This window comes from Ipomoea nil, unplaced genomic scaffold (genome assembly GCF_001879475.1).
Source record: "Ipomoea nil cultivar Tokyo-kokei standard unplaced genomic scaffold, Asagao_1.1 scaffold3079, whole genome shotgun sequence".
In the NCBI taxonomy this organism is placed as follows: Eukaryota; Viridiplantae; Streptophyta; class Magnoliopsida; order Solanales; family Convolvulaceae; genus Ipomoea; species Ipomoea nil.
In genome coordinates, this window is record NW_017619507.1 from 1 (window position 1) to 11,194 (window position 11,194).

The 11,194-nt window shown below is 35.3% G+C and overlaps 11 non-coding genes across 11 annotated transcripts; 6 read left to right on the top strand and 5 right to left on the bottom strand.

The window, feature by feature from the left end:
* Positions 1-1,074: 1,074 nt before the first annotated feature.
* TRNAE-CUC lies at positions 1,075-1,146 on the bottom strand. The gene has a single exon. It is a non-coding gene; the product is annotated as a tRNA-Glu (tRNA).
* Positions 1,147-2,106: 960 nt separating this feature from the next.
* TRNAM-CAU lies at positions 2,107-2,191 on the top strand. Its single transcript is given in 2 exon segments — positions 2,107-2,144; positions 2,156-2,191. It is a non-coding gene; the product is annotated as a tRNA-Met (tRNA).
* A 69-nt stretch (positions 2,192-2,260) lies between these two features.
* TRNAE-CUC lies at positions 2,261-2,333 on the bottom strand. The gene has a single exon. It is a non-coding gene; the product is annotated as a tRNA-Glu (tRNA).
* Positions 2,334-3,291: 958 nt separating this feature from the next.
* TRNAM-CAU lies at positions 3,292-3,376 on the top strand. The gene is given in 2 exon segments: positions 3,292-3,329; positions 3,341-3,376. It is a non-coding gene; the product is annotated as a tRNA-Met (tRNA).
* A 68-nt stretch (positions 3,377-3,444) lies between these two features.
* Positions 3,445-3,517, bottom strand: TRNAE-CUC. The gene has a single exon. It is a non-coding gene; the product is annotated as a tRNA-Glu (tRNA).
* Positions 3,518-5,623: 2,106 nt separating this feature from the next.
* On the top strand, positions 5,624-5,708 carry TRNAM-CAU. The gene is given in 2 exon segments: positions 5,624-5,661; positions 5,673-5,708. It is a non-coding gene; the product is annotated as a tRNA-Met (tRNA).
* A 29-nt stretch (positions 5,709-5,737) lies between these two features.
* On the bottom strand, positions 5,738-5,810 carry TRNAE-CUC. Its single transcript has one exon. It is a non-coding gene; the product is annotated as a tRNA-Glu (tRNA).
* A 1,118-nt stretch (positions 5,811-6,928) lies between these two features.
* Positions 6,929-7,003, bottom strand: TRNAE-CUC. The gene has a single exon. It is a non-coding gene; the product is annotated as a tRNA-Glu (tRNA).
* Positions 7,004-7,957: 954 nt separating this feature from the next.
* On the top strand, positions 7,958-8,042 carry TRNAM-CAU. The gene is given in 2 exon segments: positions 7,958-7,995; positions 8,007-8,042. It is a non-coding gene; the product is annotated as a tRNA-Met (tRNA).
* Positions 8,043-9,141: 1,099 nt separating this feature from the next.
* TRNAM-CAU lies at positions 9,142-9,226 on the top strand. Its single transcript is given in 2 exon segments — positions 9,142-9,179; positions 9,191-9,226. It is a non-coding gene; the product is annotated as a tRNA-Met (tRNA).
* A 1,096-nt stretch (positions 9,227-10,322) lies between these two features.
* Positions 10,323-10,407, top strand: TRNAM-CAU. The gene is given in 2 exon segments: positions 10,323-10,360; positions 10,372-10,407. It is a non-coding gene; the product is annotated as a tRNA-Met (tRNA).
* Positions 10,408-11,194: the final 787 nt, after the last annotated feature.

Sequence of the window (11,194 nt, forward strand, 5' to 3'; positions counted from 1 at the left end):
AATTTGACTGTGGACCTTGGTCCACACAGCTGTGTGGACCATTGTCCAAAACGGAGTCGTTTCTTTTAATGAAAATAAACGGCACCGCACCCGTTCTGTGTAATTAGTTCGGTTTGTATAACATATCCAGTTTCATTTTATTTATATTGTAGTTTTCATATCAGCACAACTAAAGTTTCATTTTGTTTCAACTGCAGTTCCATTCGACATTATATGTACAATAGTCTTATTACAATGAGACTTGTTATTGAATTCTATTTTATACTCACTGTAGTATTGTTACAACACCACTAAAATTATAATTCTAATTCAACTACGATTTCATTTTATATACACTGTAGTTTCATTAAAACACAACTAAAGTATCATTTTGATATAACCACAGTCTCATTTGACAATATAACACTCAATACGTGAGACATGTTATTCAGTTTCCTTTTATACATGCTGTAGTTTCATTTCAGCAAAACTAAAGTATCATTTCAATTCAAATACAATTCTATTTGACAATATACACTCAATATGTGAGACATGCTATTCAATTTCATTTTATACATACTGCAGTTTCGTTTCAACACAACTAAAGTATCATTTCAATTCAATTACATTTTCATTTGACAATATATGCGAGACAAATTATTCAGTTTAATTTGAAACACACTGTAGTTTCATTTTATTATAAACACACAAAAAATACGAGATCTGTTAAAATTTAACGGCGGTAATTCTTTACTTAAAGACACGACGCCATTTTCGGAACATGGTCCACTCAACTGTGTGGACCATGGTCCACGGTATAACAATCGTCTTTGCACACCATTGATCTTGCATTATCTAGTGGCCTACAATTCCTTAACACAAATGCACTGGTAATTTAAAAAAGGAACGTACGGGGACGTAATGGTCATTGCCACGTATCAACGTGGGGTGGTGGCGCAGTTGGCTAGCGCGTAGGTCTCATAGCTTCTGAGTGATCCTGAGTCGAGAGTTCGAGCCTCTCTCCCCATATTCCAAAATGTGGTTTTTCCCCTCGCCGTGAACTAGCAGTGCAAAAAATAAAAGAACAAAAATAGTTTCCGTTGCCGGGAATTGAACCGGGTCTCTCGGGTGAGAGCCGAGTATCCTAACCAACTAGACTACAACGGATTCATTGTTCCACTTTTTCATCTTCTGAATATCGGCAAAATTTGACTGTGGACCTTGGTCCACACAGCTGTGTGGACCATTGTCCAAAACGGAGTCGTTTCTTTTAATGAAAATAAACGGCACCGCACCCGTTCTGTGTAATTAGTTCGGTTTGTATAACATATCCAGTTTCATTTTATTTATATTGTAGTTTCATATCAGCACAACTAAAGTTTCATTTTGTTTCAACTGCAGTTCCATTCGACATTATATGTACAATAGTCTTATTACAATGAGACTTGTTATTGAATTCTATTTTATACTCACTGTAGTATTGTTACAACACCACTAAATTATAATTCTAATTCAACTACGATTTCATTTTATATACACACTGTAGTTTCATTAAAACACAACTAAAGTATCATTTTGATATAACCACAGTCTCATTTGACAATATAACACTCAATACGTGAGACATGTTATTCAGTTTCCTTTTATACATGCTGTAGTTTCATTTCAGCAAAACTAAAGTATCATTTCAATTCAAATACAATTCTATTTGACAATACACTCAATATGTGAGACATGCTATTCAATTTCATTTTATACATACTGCAGTTTCGTTTCAACACAACTAAAGTATCATTTCAATTCAATTACATTTTCATTTGACAATATATGCGAGACAAATTATTCAGTTTAATTTGAAACACACTGTAGTTTCATTTTATTATAAACACACAAAAAATACGAGATCTGTTAAAATTTAACGGCGGTAATTCTTTACTTAAAGACACGACGCCATTTTCGGAACATGGTCCACTCAACTGTGTGGACCATGGTCCACGGTATAACAATCGTCTTTGCACACCATTGATCTTGCATTATCTAGTGGCCTACAATTCCTTAACACAAATGCACTGGTAATTTAAAAAAGGAACGTACGGGGACGTAATGGTCATTGCCACGTATCAACGTGGGGTGGTGGCGCAGTTGGCTAGCGCGTAGGTCTCATAGCTTCTGAGTGATCCTGAGGTCGAGAGTTCGAGCCTCTCTCACCCCATATTCCAAAATGTGGTTTTTCCCCTCGCCGTGAACTAGCAGTGCAAAAAATAAAAGAACAAAAAATAGTTTCCGTTGCCGGGAATTGAACCCGGGTCTCTCGGGTGAGAGCCGAGTATCCTAACCAACTAGACTACAACGGATTCATTGTTCCACTTTTTCATCTTCTGAATATCGGCAAAATTTGACTGTGGACCTTGGTCCACACAGCTGTGTGGACCATTGTCCAAAACGAGTCGTTTCTTTTAATGAAAATAAACGGCACCGCACCCGTTCTGTGTAATTAGTTCGGTTTGTATAACATATCCAGTTTCATTTTATTTATATTGTAGTTTCATATCAGCACAACTAAAGTTTCATTTTGTTTCAACTGCAGTTCCATTCGACATTATATGTACAATAGTCTTATTACAATGAGACTTGTTATTGAATTCTATTTTATACTCACTGTAGTATTGTTACAACACCACTAAATTATAATTCTAATTCAACTACGATTTCATTTTATATACACTGTAGTTTCATTAAAACACAACTAAAGTATCATTTTGATATAACCACAGTCTCATTTGACAATATAACACTCAATACGTGAGACATGTTATTCAGTTTCCTTTTATACATGCTGTAGTTTCATTTCAGCAAAACTAAAGTATCATTTCAATTCAAATACAATTCTATTTGACAATATACACTCAATATGTGAGACATGCTATTCAATTTCATTTTATACATACTGCAGTTTCGTTTCAACACAACTAAAGTATCATTTCAATTCAATTACATTTTCATTTGACAATATATGCGAGACAAATTATTCAGTTTAATTTGAAACACACTGTAGTTTCATTTTATTATAAACACACAAAAAATACGAGATCTGTTAAAATTTAACGGCGGTAATTCTTTACTTAAAGACACGACGCCATTTTCGGAACATGGTCCACTCAACTGTGTGGACCATGGTCCACGGTATAACAATCGTCTTTGCACACATTGATCTTGCATTATCTAGTGGCCTACAATTCCTTAACACAAATGCACTGGTAATTTAAAAAAGGAACGTACGGGGACGTAATGGTCATTGCCACGTATCAACGTGGGGTGGTGGCGCAGTTGGCTAGCGCGTAGGTCTCATAGCTTCTGAGTGATCCTGAGGTCGAGAGTTCGAGCCTCTCTCACCCCATATTCCAAAATGTGGTTTTTCCCCTCGCCGTGAATTAGCAGTGCAAAAATTAAAGAACAAAAAATAATTTTCATTGCCGGGAATTGAACCCGGGTCTCTCGGGTGAGAGCCGAGTATCCTAACCAACTAGACTACAACGGATTCATTGTTCCACTTTTTCATCTTCTGAATATCGGCAAAATTTGACTGTGGACCTTGGTCCACACAGCTAGTGTGGACCATTGTCCAAAACGAGTCGTTTCTTTTAATGAAAATAAACGGCACCGCACCGTTCTGTGTAATTAGTTCGGTTTGTATAACATATCCAGTTTCATTTTATTTATATTGTAGTTTCATATCAGCACAACTAAAGTTTCATTTTGTTTCAACTGCAGTTCCATTCGACATTATATGTACAATAGTCTTATTACAATGAGACTTGTTATTGAATTCTATTTTATACTCACTATAGTATTGTTACAACACCACTAAATTATAATTCTAATTCAACTACGATTTCATTTTATATACACTGTAGTTTCATTAAAACACAACTAAAGTATCATTTTGATATAACCACAGTCTCATTTGACAATATAACACTCAATACGTGAGACATGTTATTCAGTTTCCTTTTTATACATGCTGTAGTTTCATTTCAGCAAAAACTAAAGTATCATTTCAATTCAAATACAATTCTATTGACAATATACACTCAATATGTGAGACATGCTATTCAATTTCATTTTATACATACTGCAGTTTCGTTTCAACACAACTAAAGTATCATTTCAATTCAATTACATTTTCATTTGACAATATATGCGAGACAAATTATTCAGTTTAATTTGAAACACACTGTAGTTTCATTTTATTATAAACACACAAAAAATACGAGATCTGTTAAAATTTAACGGCGGTAATTCTTTACTTAAAGACACGACGCCATTTTCGGAACGTGGTCCACTCAACTGTGTGGATCATGGTCCACGGTATTAAACAATCGTCTTTGCACACCATTGATCTTGCATTATCTAGTGGGCCTACAATTCCTTAACACAAATGCACTGGTAATTTAAAAAAGGAACGTACGGGGACGTAATGGTCATTGCCACGTATTAACGTGGGTGGTGGCGCAGTTGGCTAGCGCGTAGGTCTCATAGCTTCTGAGTGATCCTGAGGTCGAGAGTTCGAGCCTCTCTCACCCCATATTCCAAAATAAAAGAACAAAAAATAGTTTTCGTTGCCGGGAATTGAACTGGGTCTCTCGGGTGAGAGCCAAGTATCCTAACCAACTAGACTACAACGAATTCATTGTTCCACTTTTTCATCTTCTGAATATCGGCAAAATTTGACTGTGGACCTTGGTCCACACAGCTGTGTGGACCATTGTCCAAAACGGAGTCGTTTCTTTTAATGAAAATAAACGGCACCGCACCCGTTCTGTGTAATTAGTTCGGTTTGTATAACATATCCAGTTTCATTTTATTTATATTGTAGTTTCATATCAGCACAACTAAAGTTTCATTTTGTTTCAACTGCAGTTCCATTCGACATTATATGTACAATAGTCTTATTACAATGAGACTTGTTATTGAATTCTATTTTATACTCACTGTAGTATTGTTACAACACACTAAATTATAATTCTAATTCAACTACGATTTCATTTTATATACACTGTAGTTTCATTAAAACACAACTAAAGTATCATTTTGATATAACCACAGTCTCATTTGACAATATAACACTCAATACGTGAGACATGTTATTCAGTTTCCTTTTATACATGCTGTAGTTTCATTTCAGCAAAACTAAAGTATCATTTCAATTCAAATACAATTCTATTTGACAATATACACTCAATATGTGAGACATGCTATTCAATTTCATTTTATACATACTGCAGTTTCGTTTCAAACACAACTAAAGTATCATTTCAATTCAATTACATTTTCATTTGACAATATATGCGAGACAAATTATTCAGTTTAATTGAAACACACTGTAGTTTCATTTTATTATAAACACACAAAAAATACGAGATCTGTTAAATTTAACGGCGGTAATTCTTTACTTAAAGACACGACGCCATTTTCGGAACATGGTCCACTCAACTGTGTGGACCATGGTCCACGGTATAACAATCGTCTTTGCACACCATTGATCTTGCATTATCTAGTGGCCTACAATTCCTTAACACAAATGCACTGGTAATTAAAAAAGGAACGTACGGGGGACGTAATGGTCATTGCCACGTATCAACGTGGGGTGGTGGCGCAGTTGGCTAGCGCGTAGGTCTCATAGCTTCTGAGTGATCCTGAGGTCGAGAGTTCGAGCCTCTCTCACCCCATATTCCAAAATAAAAGAACAAAAAATAGTTTTCGTTGCCGGGAATTGAACCTGGGTCTCTCGGGTGAGAGCCAAGTATCCTAACCAACTAGACTACAACGAATTCATTGTTCCACTTTTTCATCTTCTGAATATCGGCAAAATTTGACTGTGGACCTTGGTCCACACAGCTGTGTGGACCATTGTCCAAAACGGAGTCGTTTCTTTTAATGAAAATAAACGGCACCGCACCCGTTCTGTGTAATTAGTTCGGTTTGTATAACATATCCAGTTTCATTTTATTTATATTGTAGTTTCATATCAGCACAACTAAAGTTTCATTTTGTTTCAACTGCAGTTCCATTCGACATTATATGTACAATAGTCTTATTACAATGAGACTTGTTATTGAATTCTATTTTATACTCACTGTAGTATTGTTACAACACCACTAAATTATAATTCTAATTCAACTACGATTTCATTTTATATACACTGTAGTTTCATTAAAACACAACTAAAGTATCATTTTGATATAACCACAGTCTCATTTGACAATATAACACTCAATACGTGAGACATGTTATTCAGTTTCCTTTTATACATGCTGTAGTTTTCATTTCAGCAAAACTAAAGTATCATTTCAATTCAAATACAATTCTATTTGACAATATACACTCAATATGTGAGACATGCTATTCAATTTCATTTTATACATACTGCAGTTTCGTTTCAACACAACTTAAAGTATCATTTCAATTCAATTACATTTTCATTTGACAATATATGCGAGACAAATTATTCAGTTTAATTTGAAACACACTGTAGTTTCATTTTATTATAAACACACAAAAAATACGAGATCTGTTAAAATTTAACGGCGGTAATTCTTTACTTAAAGACACGACGCCATTTTCGGAACGTGGTCCACTCAACTGTGTGGACCATGGTCCACGGTATAACAATCGTCTTTGCACACCCATTGATCTTGCATTATCTAGTGGCCTACAATTCCTTAACACAAATGCACTGGTAATTTAAAAAAAGGAAGTACGGGGACGTAAATGGTCATTGCCACGTATCAACGTGGGGTGGTGGCGCAGTTGGCTAGCGCGTAGGTCTCATAGTTTCTGAGTGATCCTGAGGTCGAGAGTTTGAGCCTCTCTCACCCCATATTCCAAAATGTGGTTTTTTCCCTCGCCGTGAACTAGCAGTGCAAAAAATAAAAGAACAAAAAATAGTTTCCGTTGCCGGGAATTGAACCCGGGTCTCTATCGGGTGAGAGCCGAGTATCCTAACCAACTAGACTACAACGGATTCATTGTTCCACTTTTTCATCTTCTGAATATCGGCAAAATTTGACTGTGGACCTTGGTCCACACAGCTGTGTGGACCATTGTCCAAAACGGAGTCGTTTCTTTTAATGAAAATAAACGGCACCGCACCCGTTCTGTGTAATTAGTTCGGTTTGTATAACATATCCAGTTTCATTTTATTTATATTGTAGTTTCATATCAGCACAACTAAAGTTTCATTTTGTTTCAACTGCAGTTCCATTCGACATTATATGTACAATAGTCTTATTACAATGAGACTTGTTATTGAATTCTATTTTATACTCACTGTAGTATTGTTACAACACCACTAAATTATAATTCTAATTCAACTACGATTTCATTTTATATACACTGTAGTTTCATTAAAACACAACTAAAGTATCATTTTGATATAACCACAGTCTCATTTGACAATATAACACTCAATACGTGAGACATGTTATTCAGTTTCCTTTTATACATGCTGTAGTTTCATTTCAGCAAAACTAAAGTATCATTTCAATTCAAATACAATTCTATTGACAATATACACTCAATATGTGAGACATGCTATTCAATTTCATTTTATACATACTGCAGTTTCGTTTCAACACAACTAAAGTATTTCAATTCAATTACATTTTCATTTGACAATATATGCGAGACAAATTATTCAGTTTAATTTGAAACACACTGTAGTTTCATTTTATTATAAACACACAAAAAATACGAGATCTGTTAAAATTTAACGGCGGTAATTCTTTACTTAAACACGACGCCATTTTCGGAACATGGTCCACTCAACTGTGTGGACCATGGTCCACGGTATAACAATCGTCTTTGCACACCATTGATCTTGCATTATCTAGTGGCCTACAATTCCTTAACACAAATGCACTGGTAATTTAAAAAAGGAACGTACGGGGACGTAATGGTCATTGCCACGTATCAACGTGGGGTGGTGGCGCAGTTGGCTAGCGCGTAGGTCTCATAGCTTCTGAGTGATCCTGAGGTCGAGAGTTCGAGCCTCTCTCACCCCATATTCCAAAATGTGGTTTTTCCCCTCGCCGTGAACTAGCAGTGCAAAAAATAAAAGAACAAAAAATATTTTCCGTTGCCGGGAATTGAACCCGGGTCTCTCGGTGAGAGCCGAGTATCCTAACCAACTAGACTACAACGGATTCATTGTTCCACTTTTTCATCTTCTGAATATCGGCAAAATTTGACTGTGGACCTTGGTCCACACAGCTGTGTGGACCATTGTCCAAAACGGAGTCGTTTCTTTTAATGAAAATAAACGGCACCGCACCCGTTCTGTGTAATTAGTTCGGTTTGTATAACATATCCAGTTTCATTTTATTTATATTGTAGTTTCATATCAGCACAACTAAAGTTTCATTTTGTTTCAACTGCAGTTCATTCGACATTATATGTACAATAGTCTTATTACAATGAGACTTGTTATTGAATTCTATTTTATACTCACTGTAGTATTGTTACAACACCACTAAATTATAATTCTAATTCAACTACGATTTCATTTTATATACACTGTAGTTTCATTAAAACACAACTAAAGTATCATTTTGATATAACCACAGTCTCATTTGACAATATAACACTCAATACGTGAGACATGTTATTCAGTTTCCTTTTATACATGCTGTAGTTTCATTTCAGCAAAACTAAAGTATCATTTCAATTCAAATACAATTCTATTTGACAATATACACTCAATATGTGAGACATGCTATTCAATTTCATTTTATACATACTGCAGTTTCGTTTCAACACAACTAAAGTATCATTTCAATTCAATTACATTTTCATTTGACAATATATGCGAGACAAATTATTCAGTTTAATTTGAAACACACTGTAGTTTCATTTTATTATAAACACACAAAAATACGAGATCTGTTAAAATTTAACGGCGGTAATTCTTTACTTAAAGACACGACGCCATTTTCGGAACATGGTCCACTCAACTGTGTGGACCATGGTCCACGGTATAACAATCGTCTTTGCACACCATTGATCTTGCATTATCTAGTGGCCTACAATTCCTTAACACAAATGCACTGGTAATTTAAAAAAGGAACGTACGGGGACGTAATGGTCATTGCCACGTATCAACGTGGGGTGGTGGCGCAGTTGGCTAGCGCGTAGGTCTCATAGCTTCTGAGTGATCCTGAGGTCGAGAGTTCGAGCCTCTCTCACCCCATATTCCAAAATGTGTTTTTCCCCTCGCCGTGAACTAGCAGTGCAAAAAATAAAAGAACAAAAAATATTTTCCGTTGCCGGGAATTGAACCCGGGTCTCTCGGTGAGAGCCGAGTATCCTAACCAACTAGACTACAACGGATTCATTGTTCCACTTTTTCATCTTCTGAATATCGGCAAAATTTGACTGTGGACCTTGGTCCACACAGCTATGTGGACCATTGTCCAAAACGGAGTCGTTTCTTTTAATGAAAATAAACGGCACCGCACCCGTTCTGTGTAATTAGTTCGGTTTGTATAACATATCCAGTTTCATTTTATTTATATTGTAGTTTCATATCAGCACAACTAAAGTTTCATTTTGTTTCAACTGCAGTTCCATTCGACATTATATGTACAATAGTCTTATTACAATGAGACTTGTTATTGAATTCTATTTTATACTCACTGTAGTATTGTTACAACACCACTAAATTATAATTCTAATTCAACTACGATTTCATTTTATATACACTGTAGTTTCATTAAAACACAACTAAAGTATCATTTTGATATAACCACAGTCTCATTTGAATATAACACTCAATACGTGAGACATGTTATTCAGTTTCCTTTTATACATGCTGTAGTTTCATTTCAGCAAAACTAAAGTATCATTTCAATTCAAATACAATTCTATTTGACAATATACACTCAATATGTGAGACATGCTATTCAATTTCATTTTATACATACTGCAGTTTCGTTTCAACATAACTAAAGTATCATTTCAATTCAATTACATTTTCATTTGACAATATATGCGAGACAAATTATTCAGTTTAATTTGAAACACACTGTAGTTTCATTTTTATAAACACACAAAAAATACGAGATCTGTTAAAATTTAACGGCGGTAATTCTTTACTTAAAGACACGACGCCATTTTCGGAACATGGTCCACTCAACTGTGTGGACCATGGTCCACGGTATAACAATCGTCTTTGCACACCATTGATCTTGCATTATCTAGTGGCCTACAATTCCTTAACACAAATGCACTGGTAATTTAAAAAAGGAACGTACGGGGACGTAATGGTCATTGCCACGTATCAACGTGGGGTGGTGGCGCAGTTGGCTAGCGCGTAGGTCTCATAGCTTCTGAGTGATCCTGAGGTCGAGAGTTCGAGCCTCTCTCACCCCATATTCCAAAATGTGTTTTTCCCCTCGCCGTGAACTAGCAGTGCAAAAAATAAAAGAACAAAAAATATTTTCCGTTGCGGAATTGAACCCGGGTCTCTCGGTGAGAGCCGAGTATCCTAACCAACTAGACTACAACGGATTCATTGTTCCACTTTTTCATCTTCTGAATATCGGCAAAATTTGACTGTGGACCTTGGTCCACACAGCTGTGTGGACCATTGTCCAAAACGGAGTCGTTTCTTTTAATGAAAATAAACGGCACCGCACCCGTTCTGTGTAATTAGTTCGGTTTGTATAACATATCCAGTTTCATTTTATTTATATTGTAGTTTCATATCAGCACAACTAAAGTTTCATTTTGTTTCAACTGCAGTTCCATTCGACATTATATGTACAATAGTCTTATTACAATGAGACTTGTTATTGAATTCTATTTTATACTCACTGTAGTATTGTTACAACACCACTAAATTATAATTCTAATTCAACTACGATTTCATTTTATATACACTGTAGTTTCATTAAAACACAACTAAAGTATCATTTTGATATAACCACAGTCTCATTTGACAATATAACACTCAATACGTGAGACATGTTATTCAGTTTCCTTTTATACATGCTGTAGTTTCATTTCAGCAAAACTAAAGTATCATTTCAATTCAAATACAATTCTATTACAATATACACTCAATATGTGAGACATGCTATTCAATTTCATTTTATACATACTGCAGTTTCGTTTCAACATAACTAAAGTATCATTTCAATTCAATTACATTTTCATT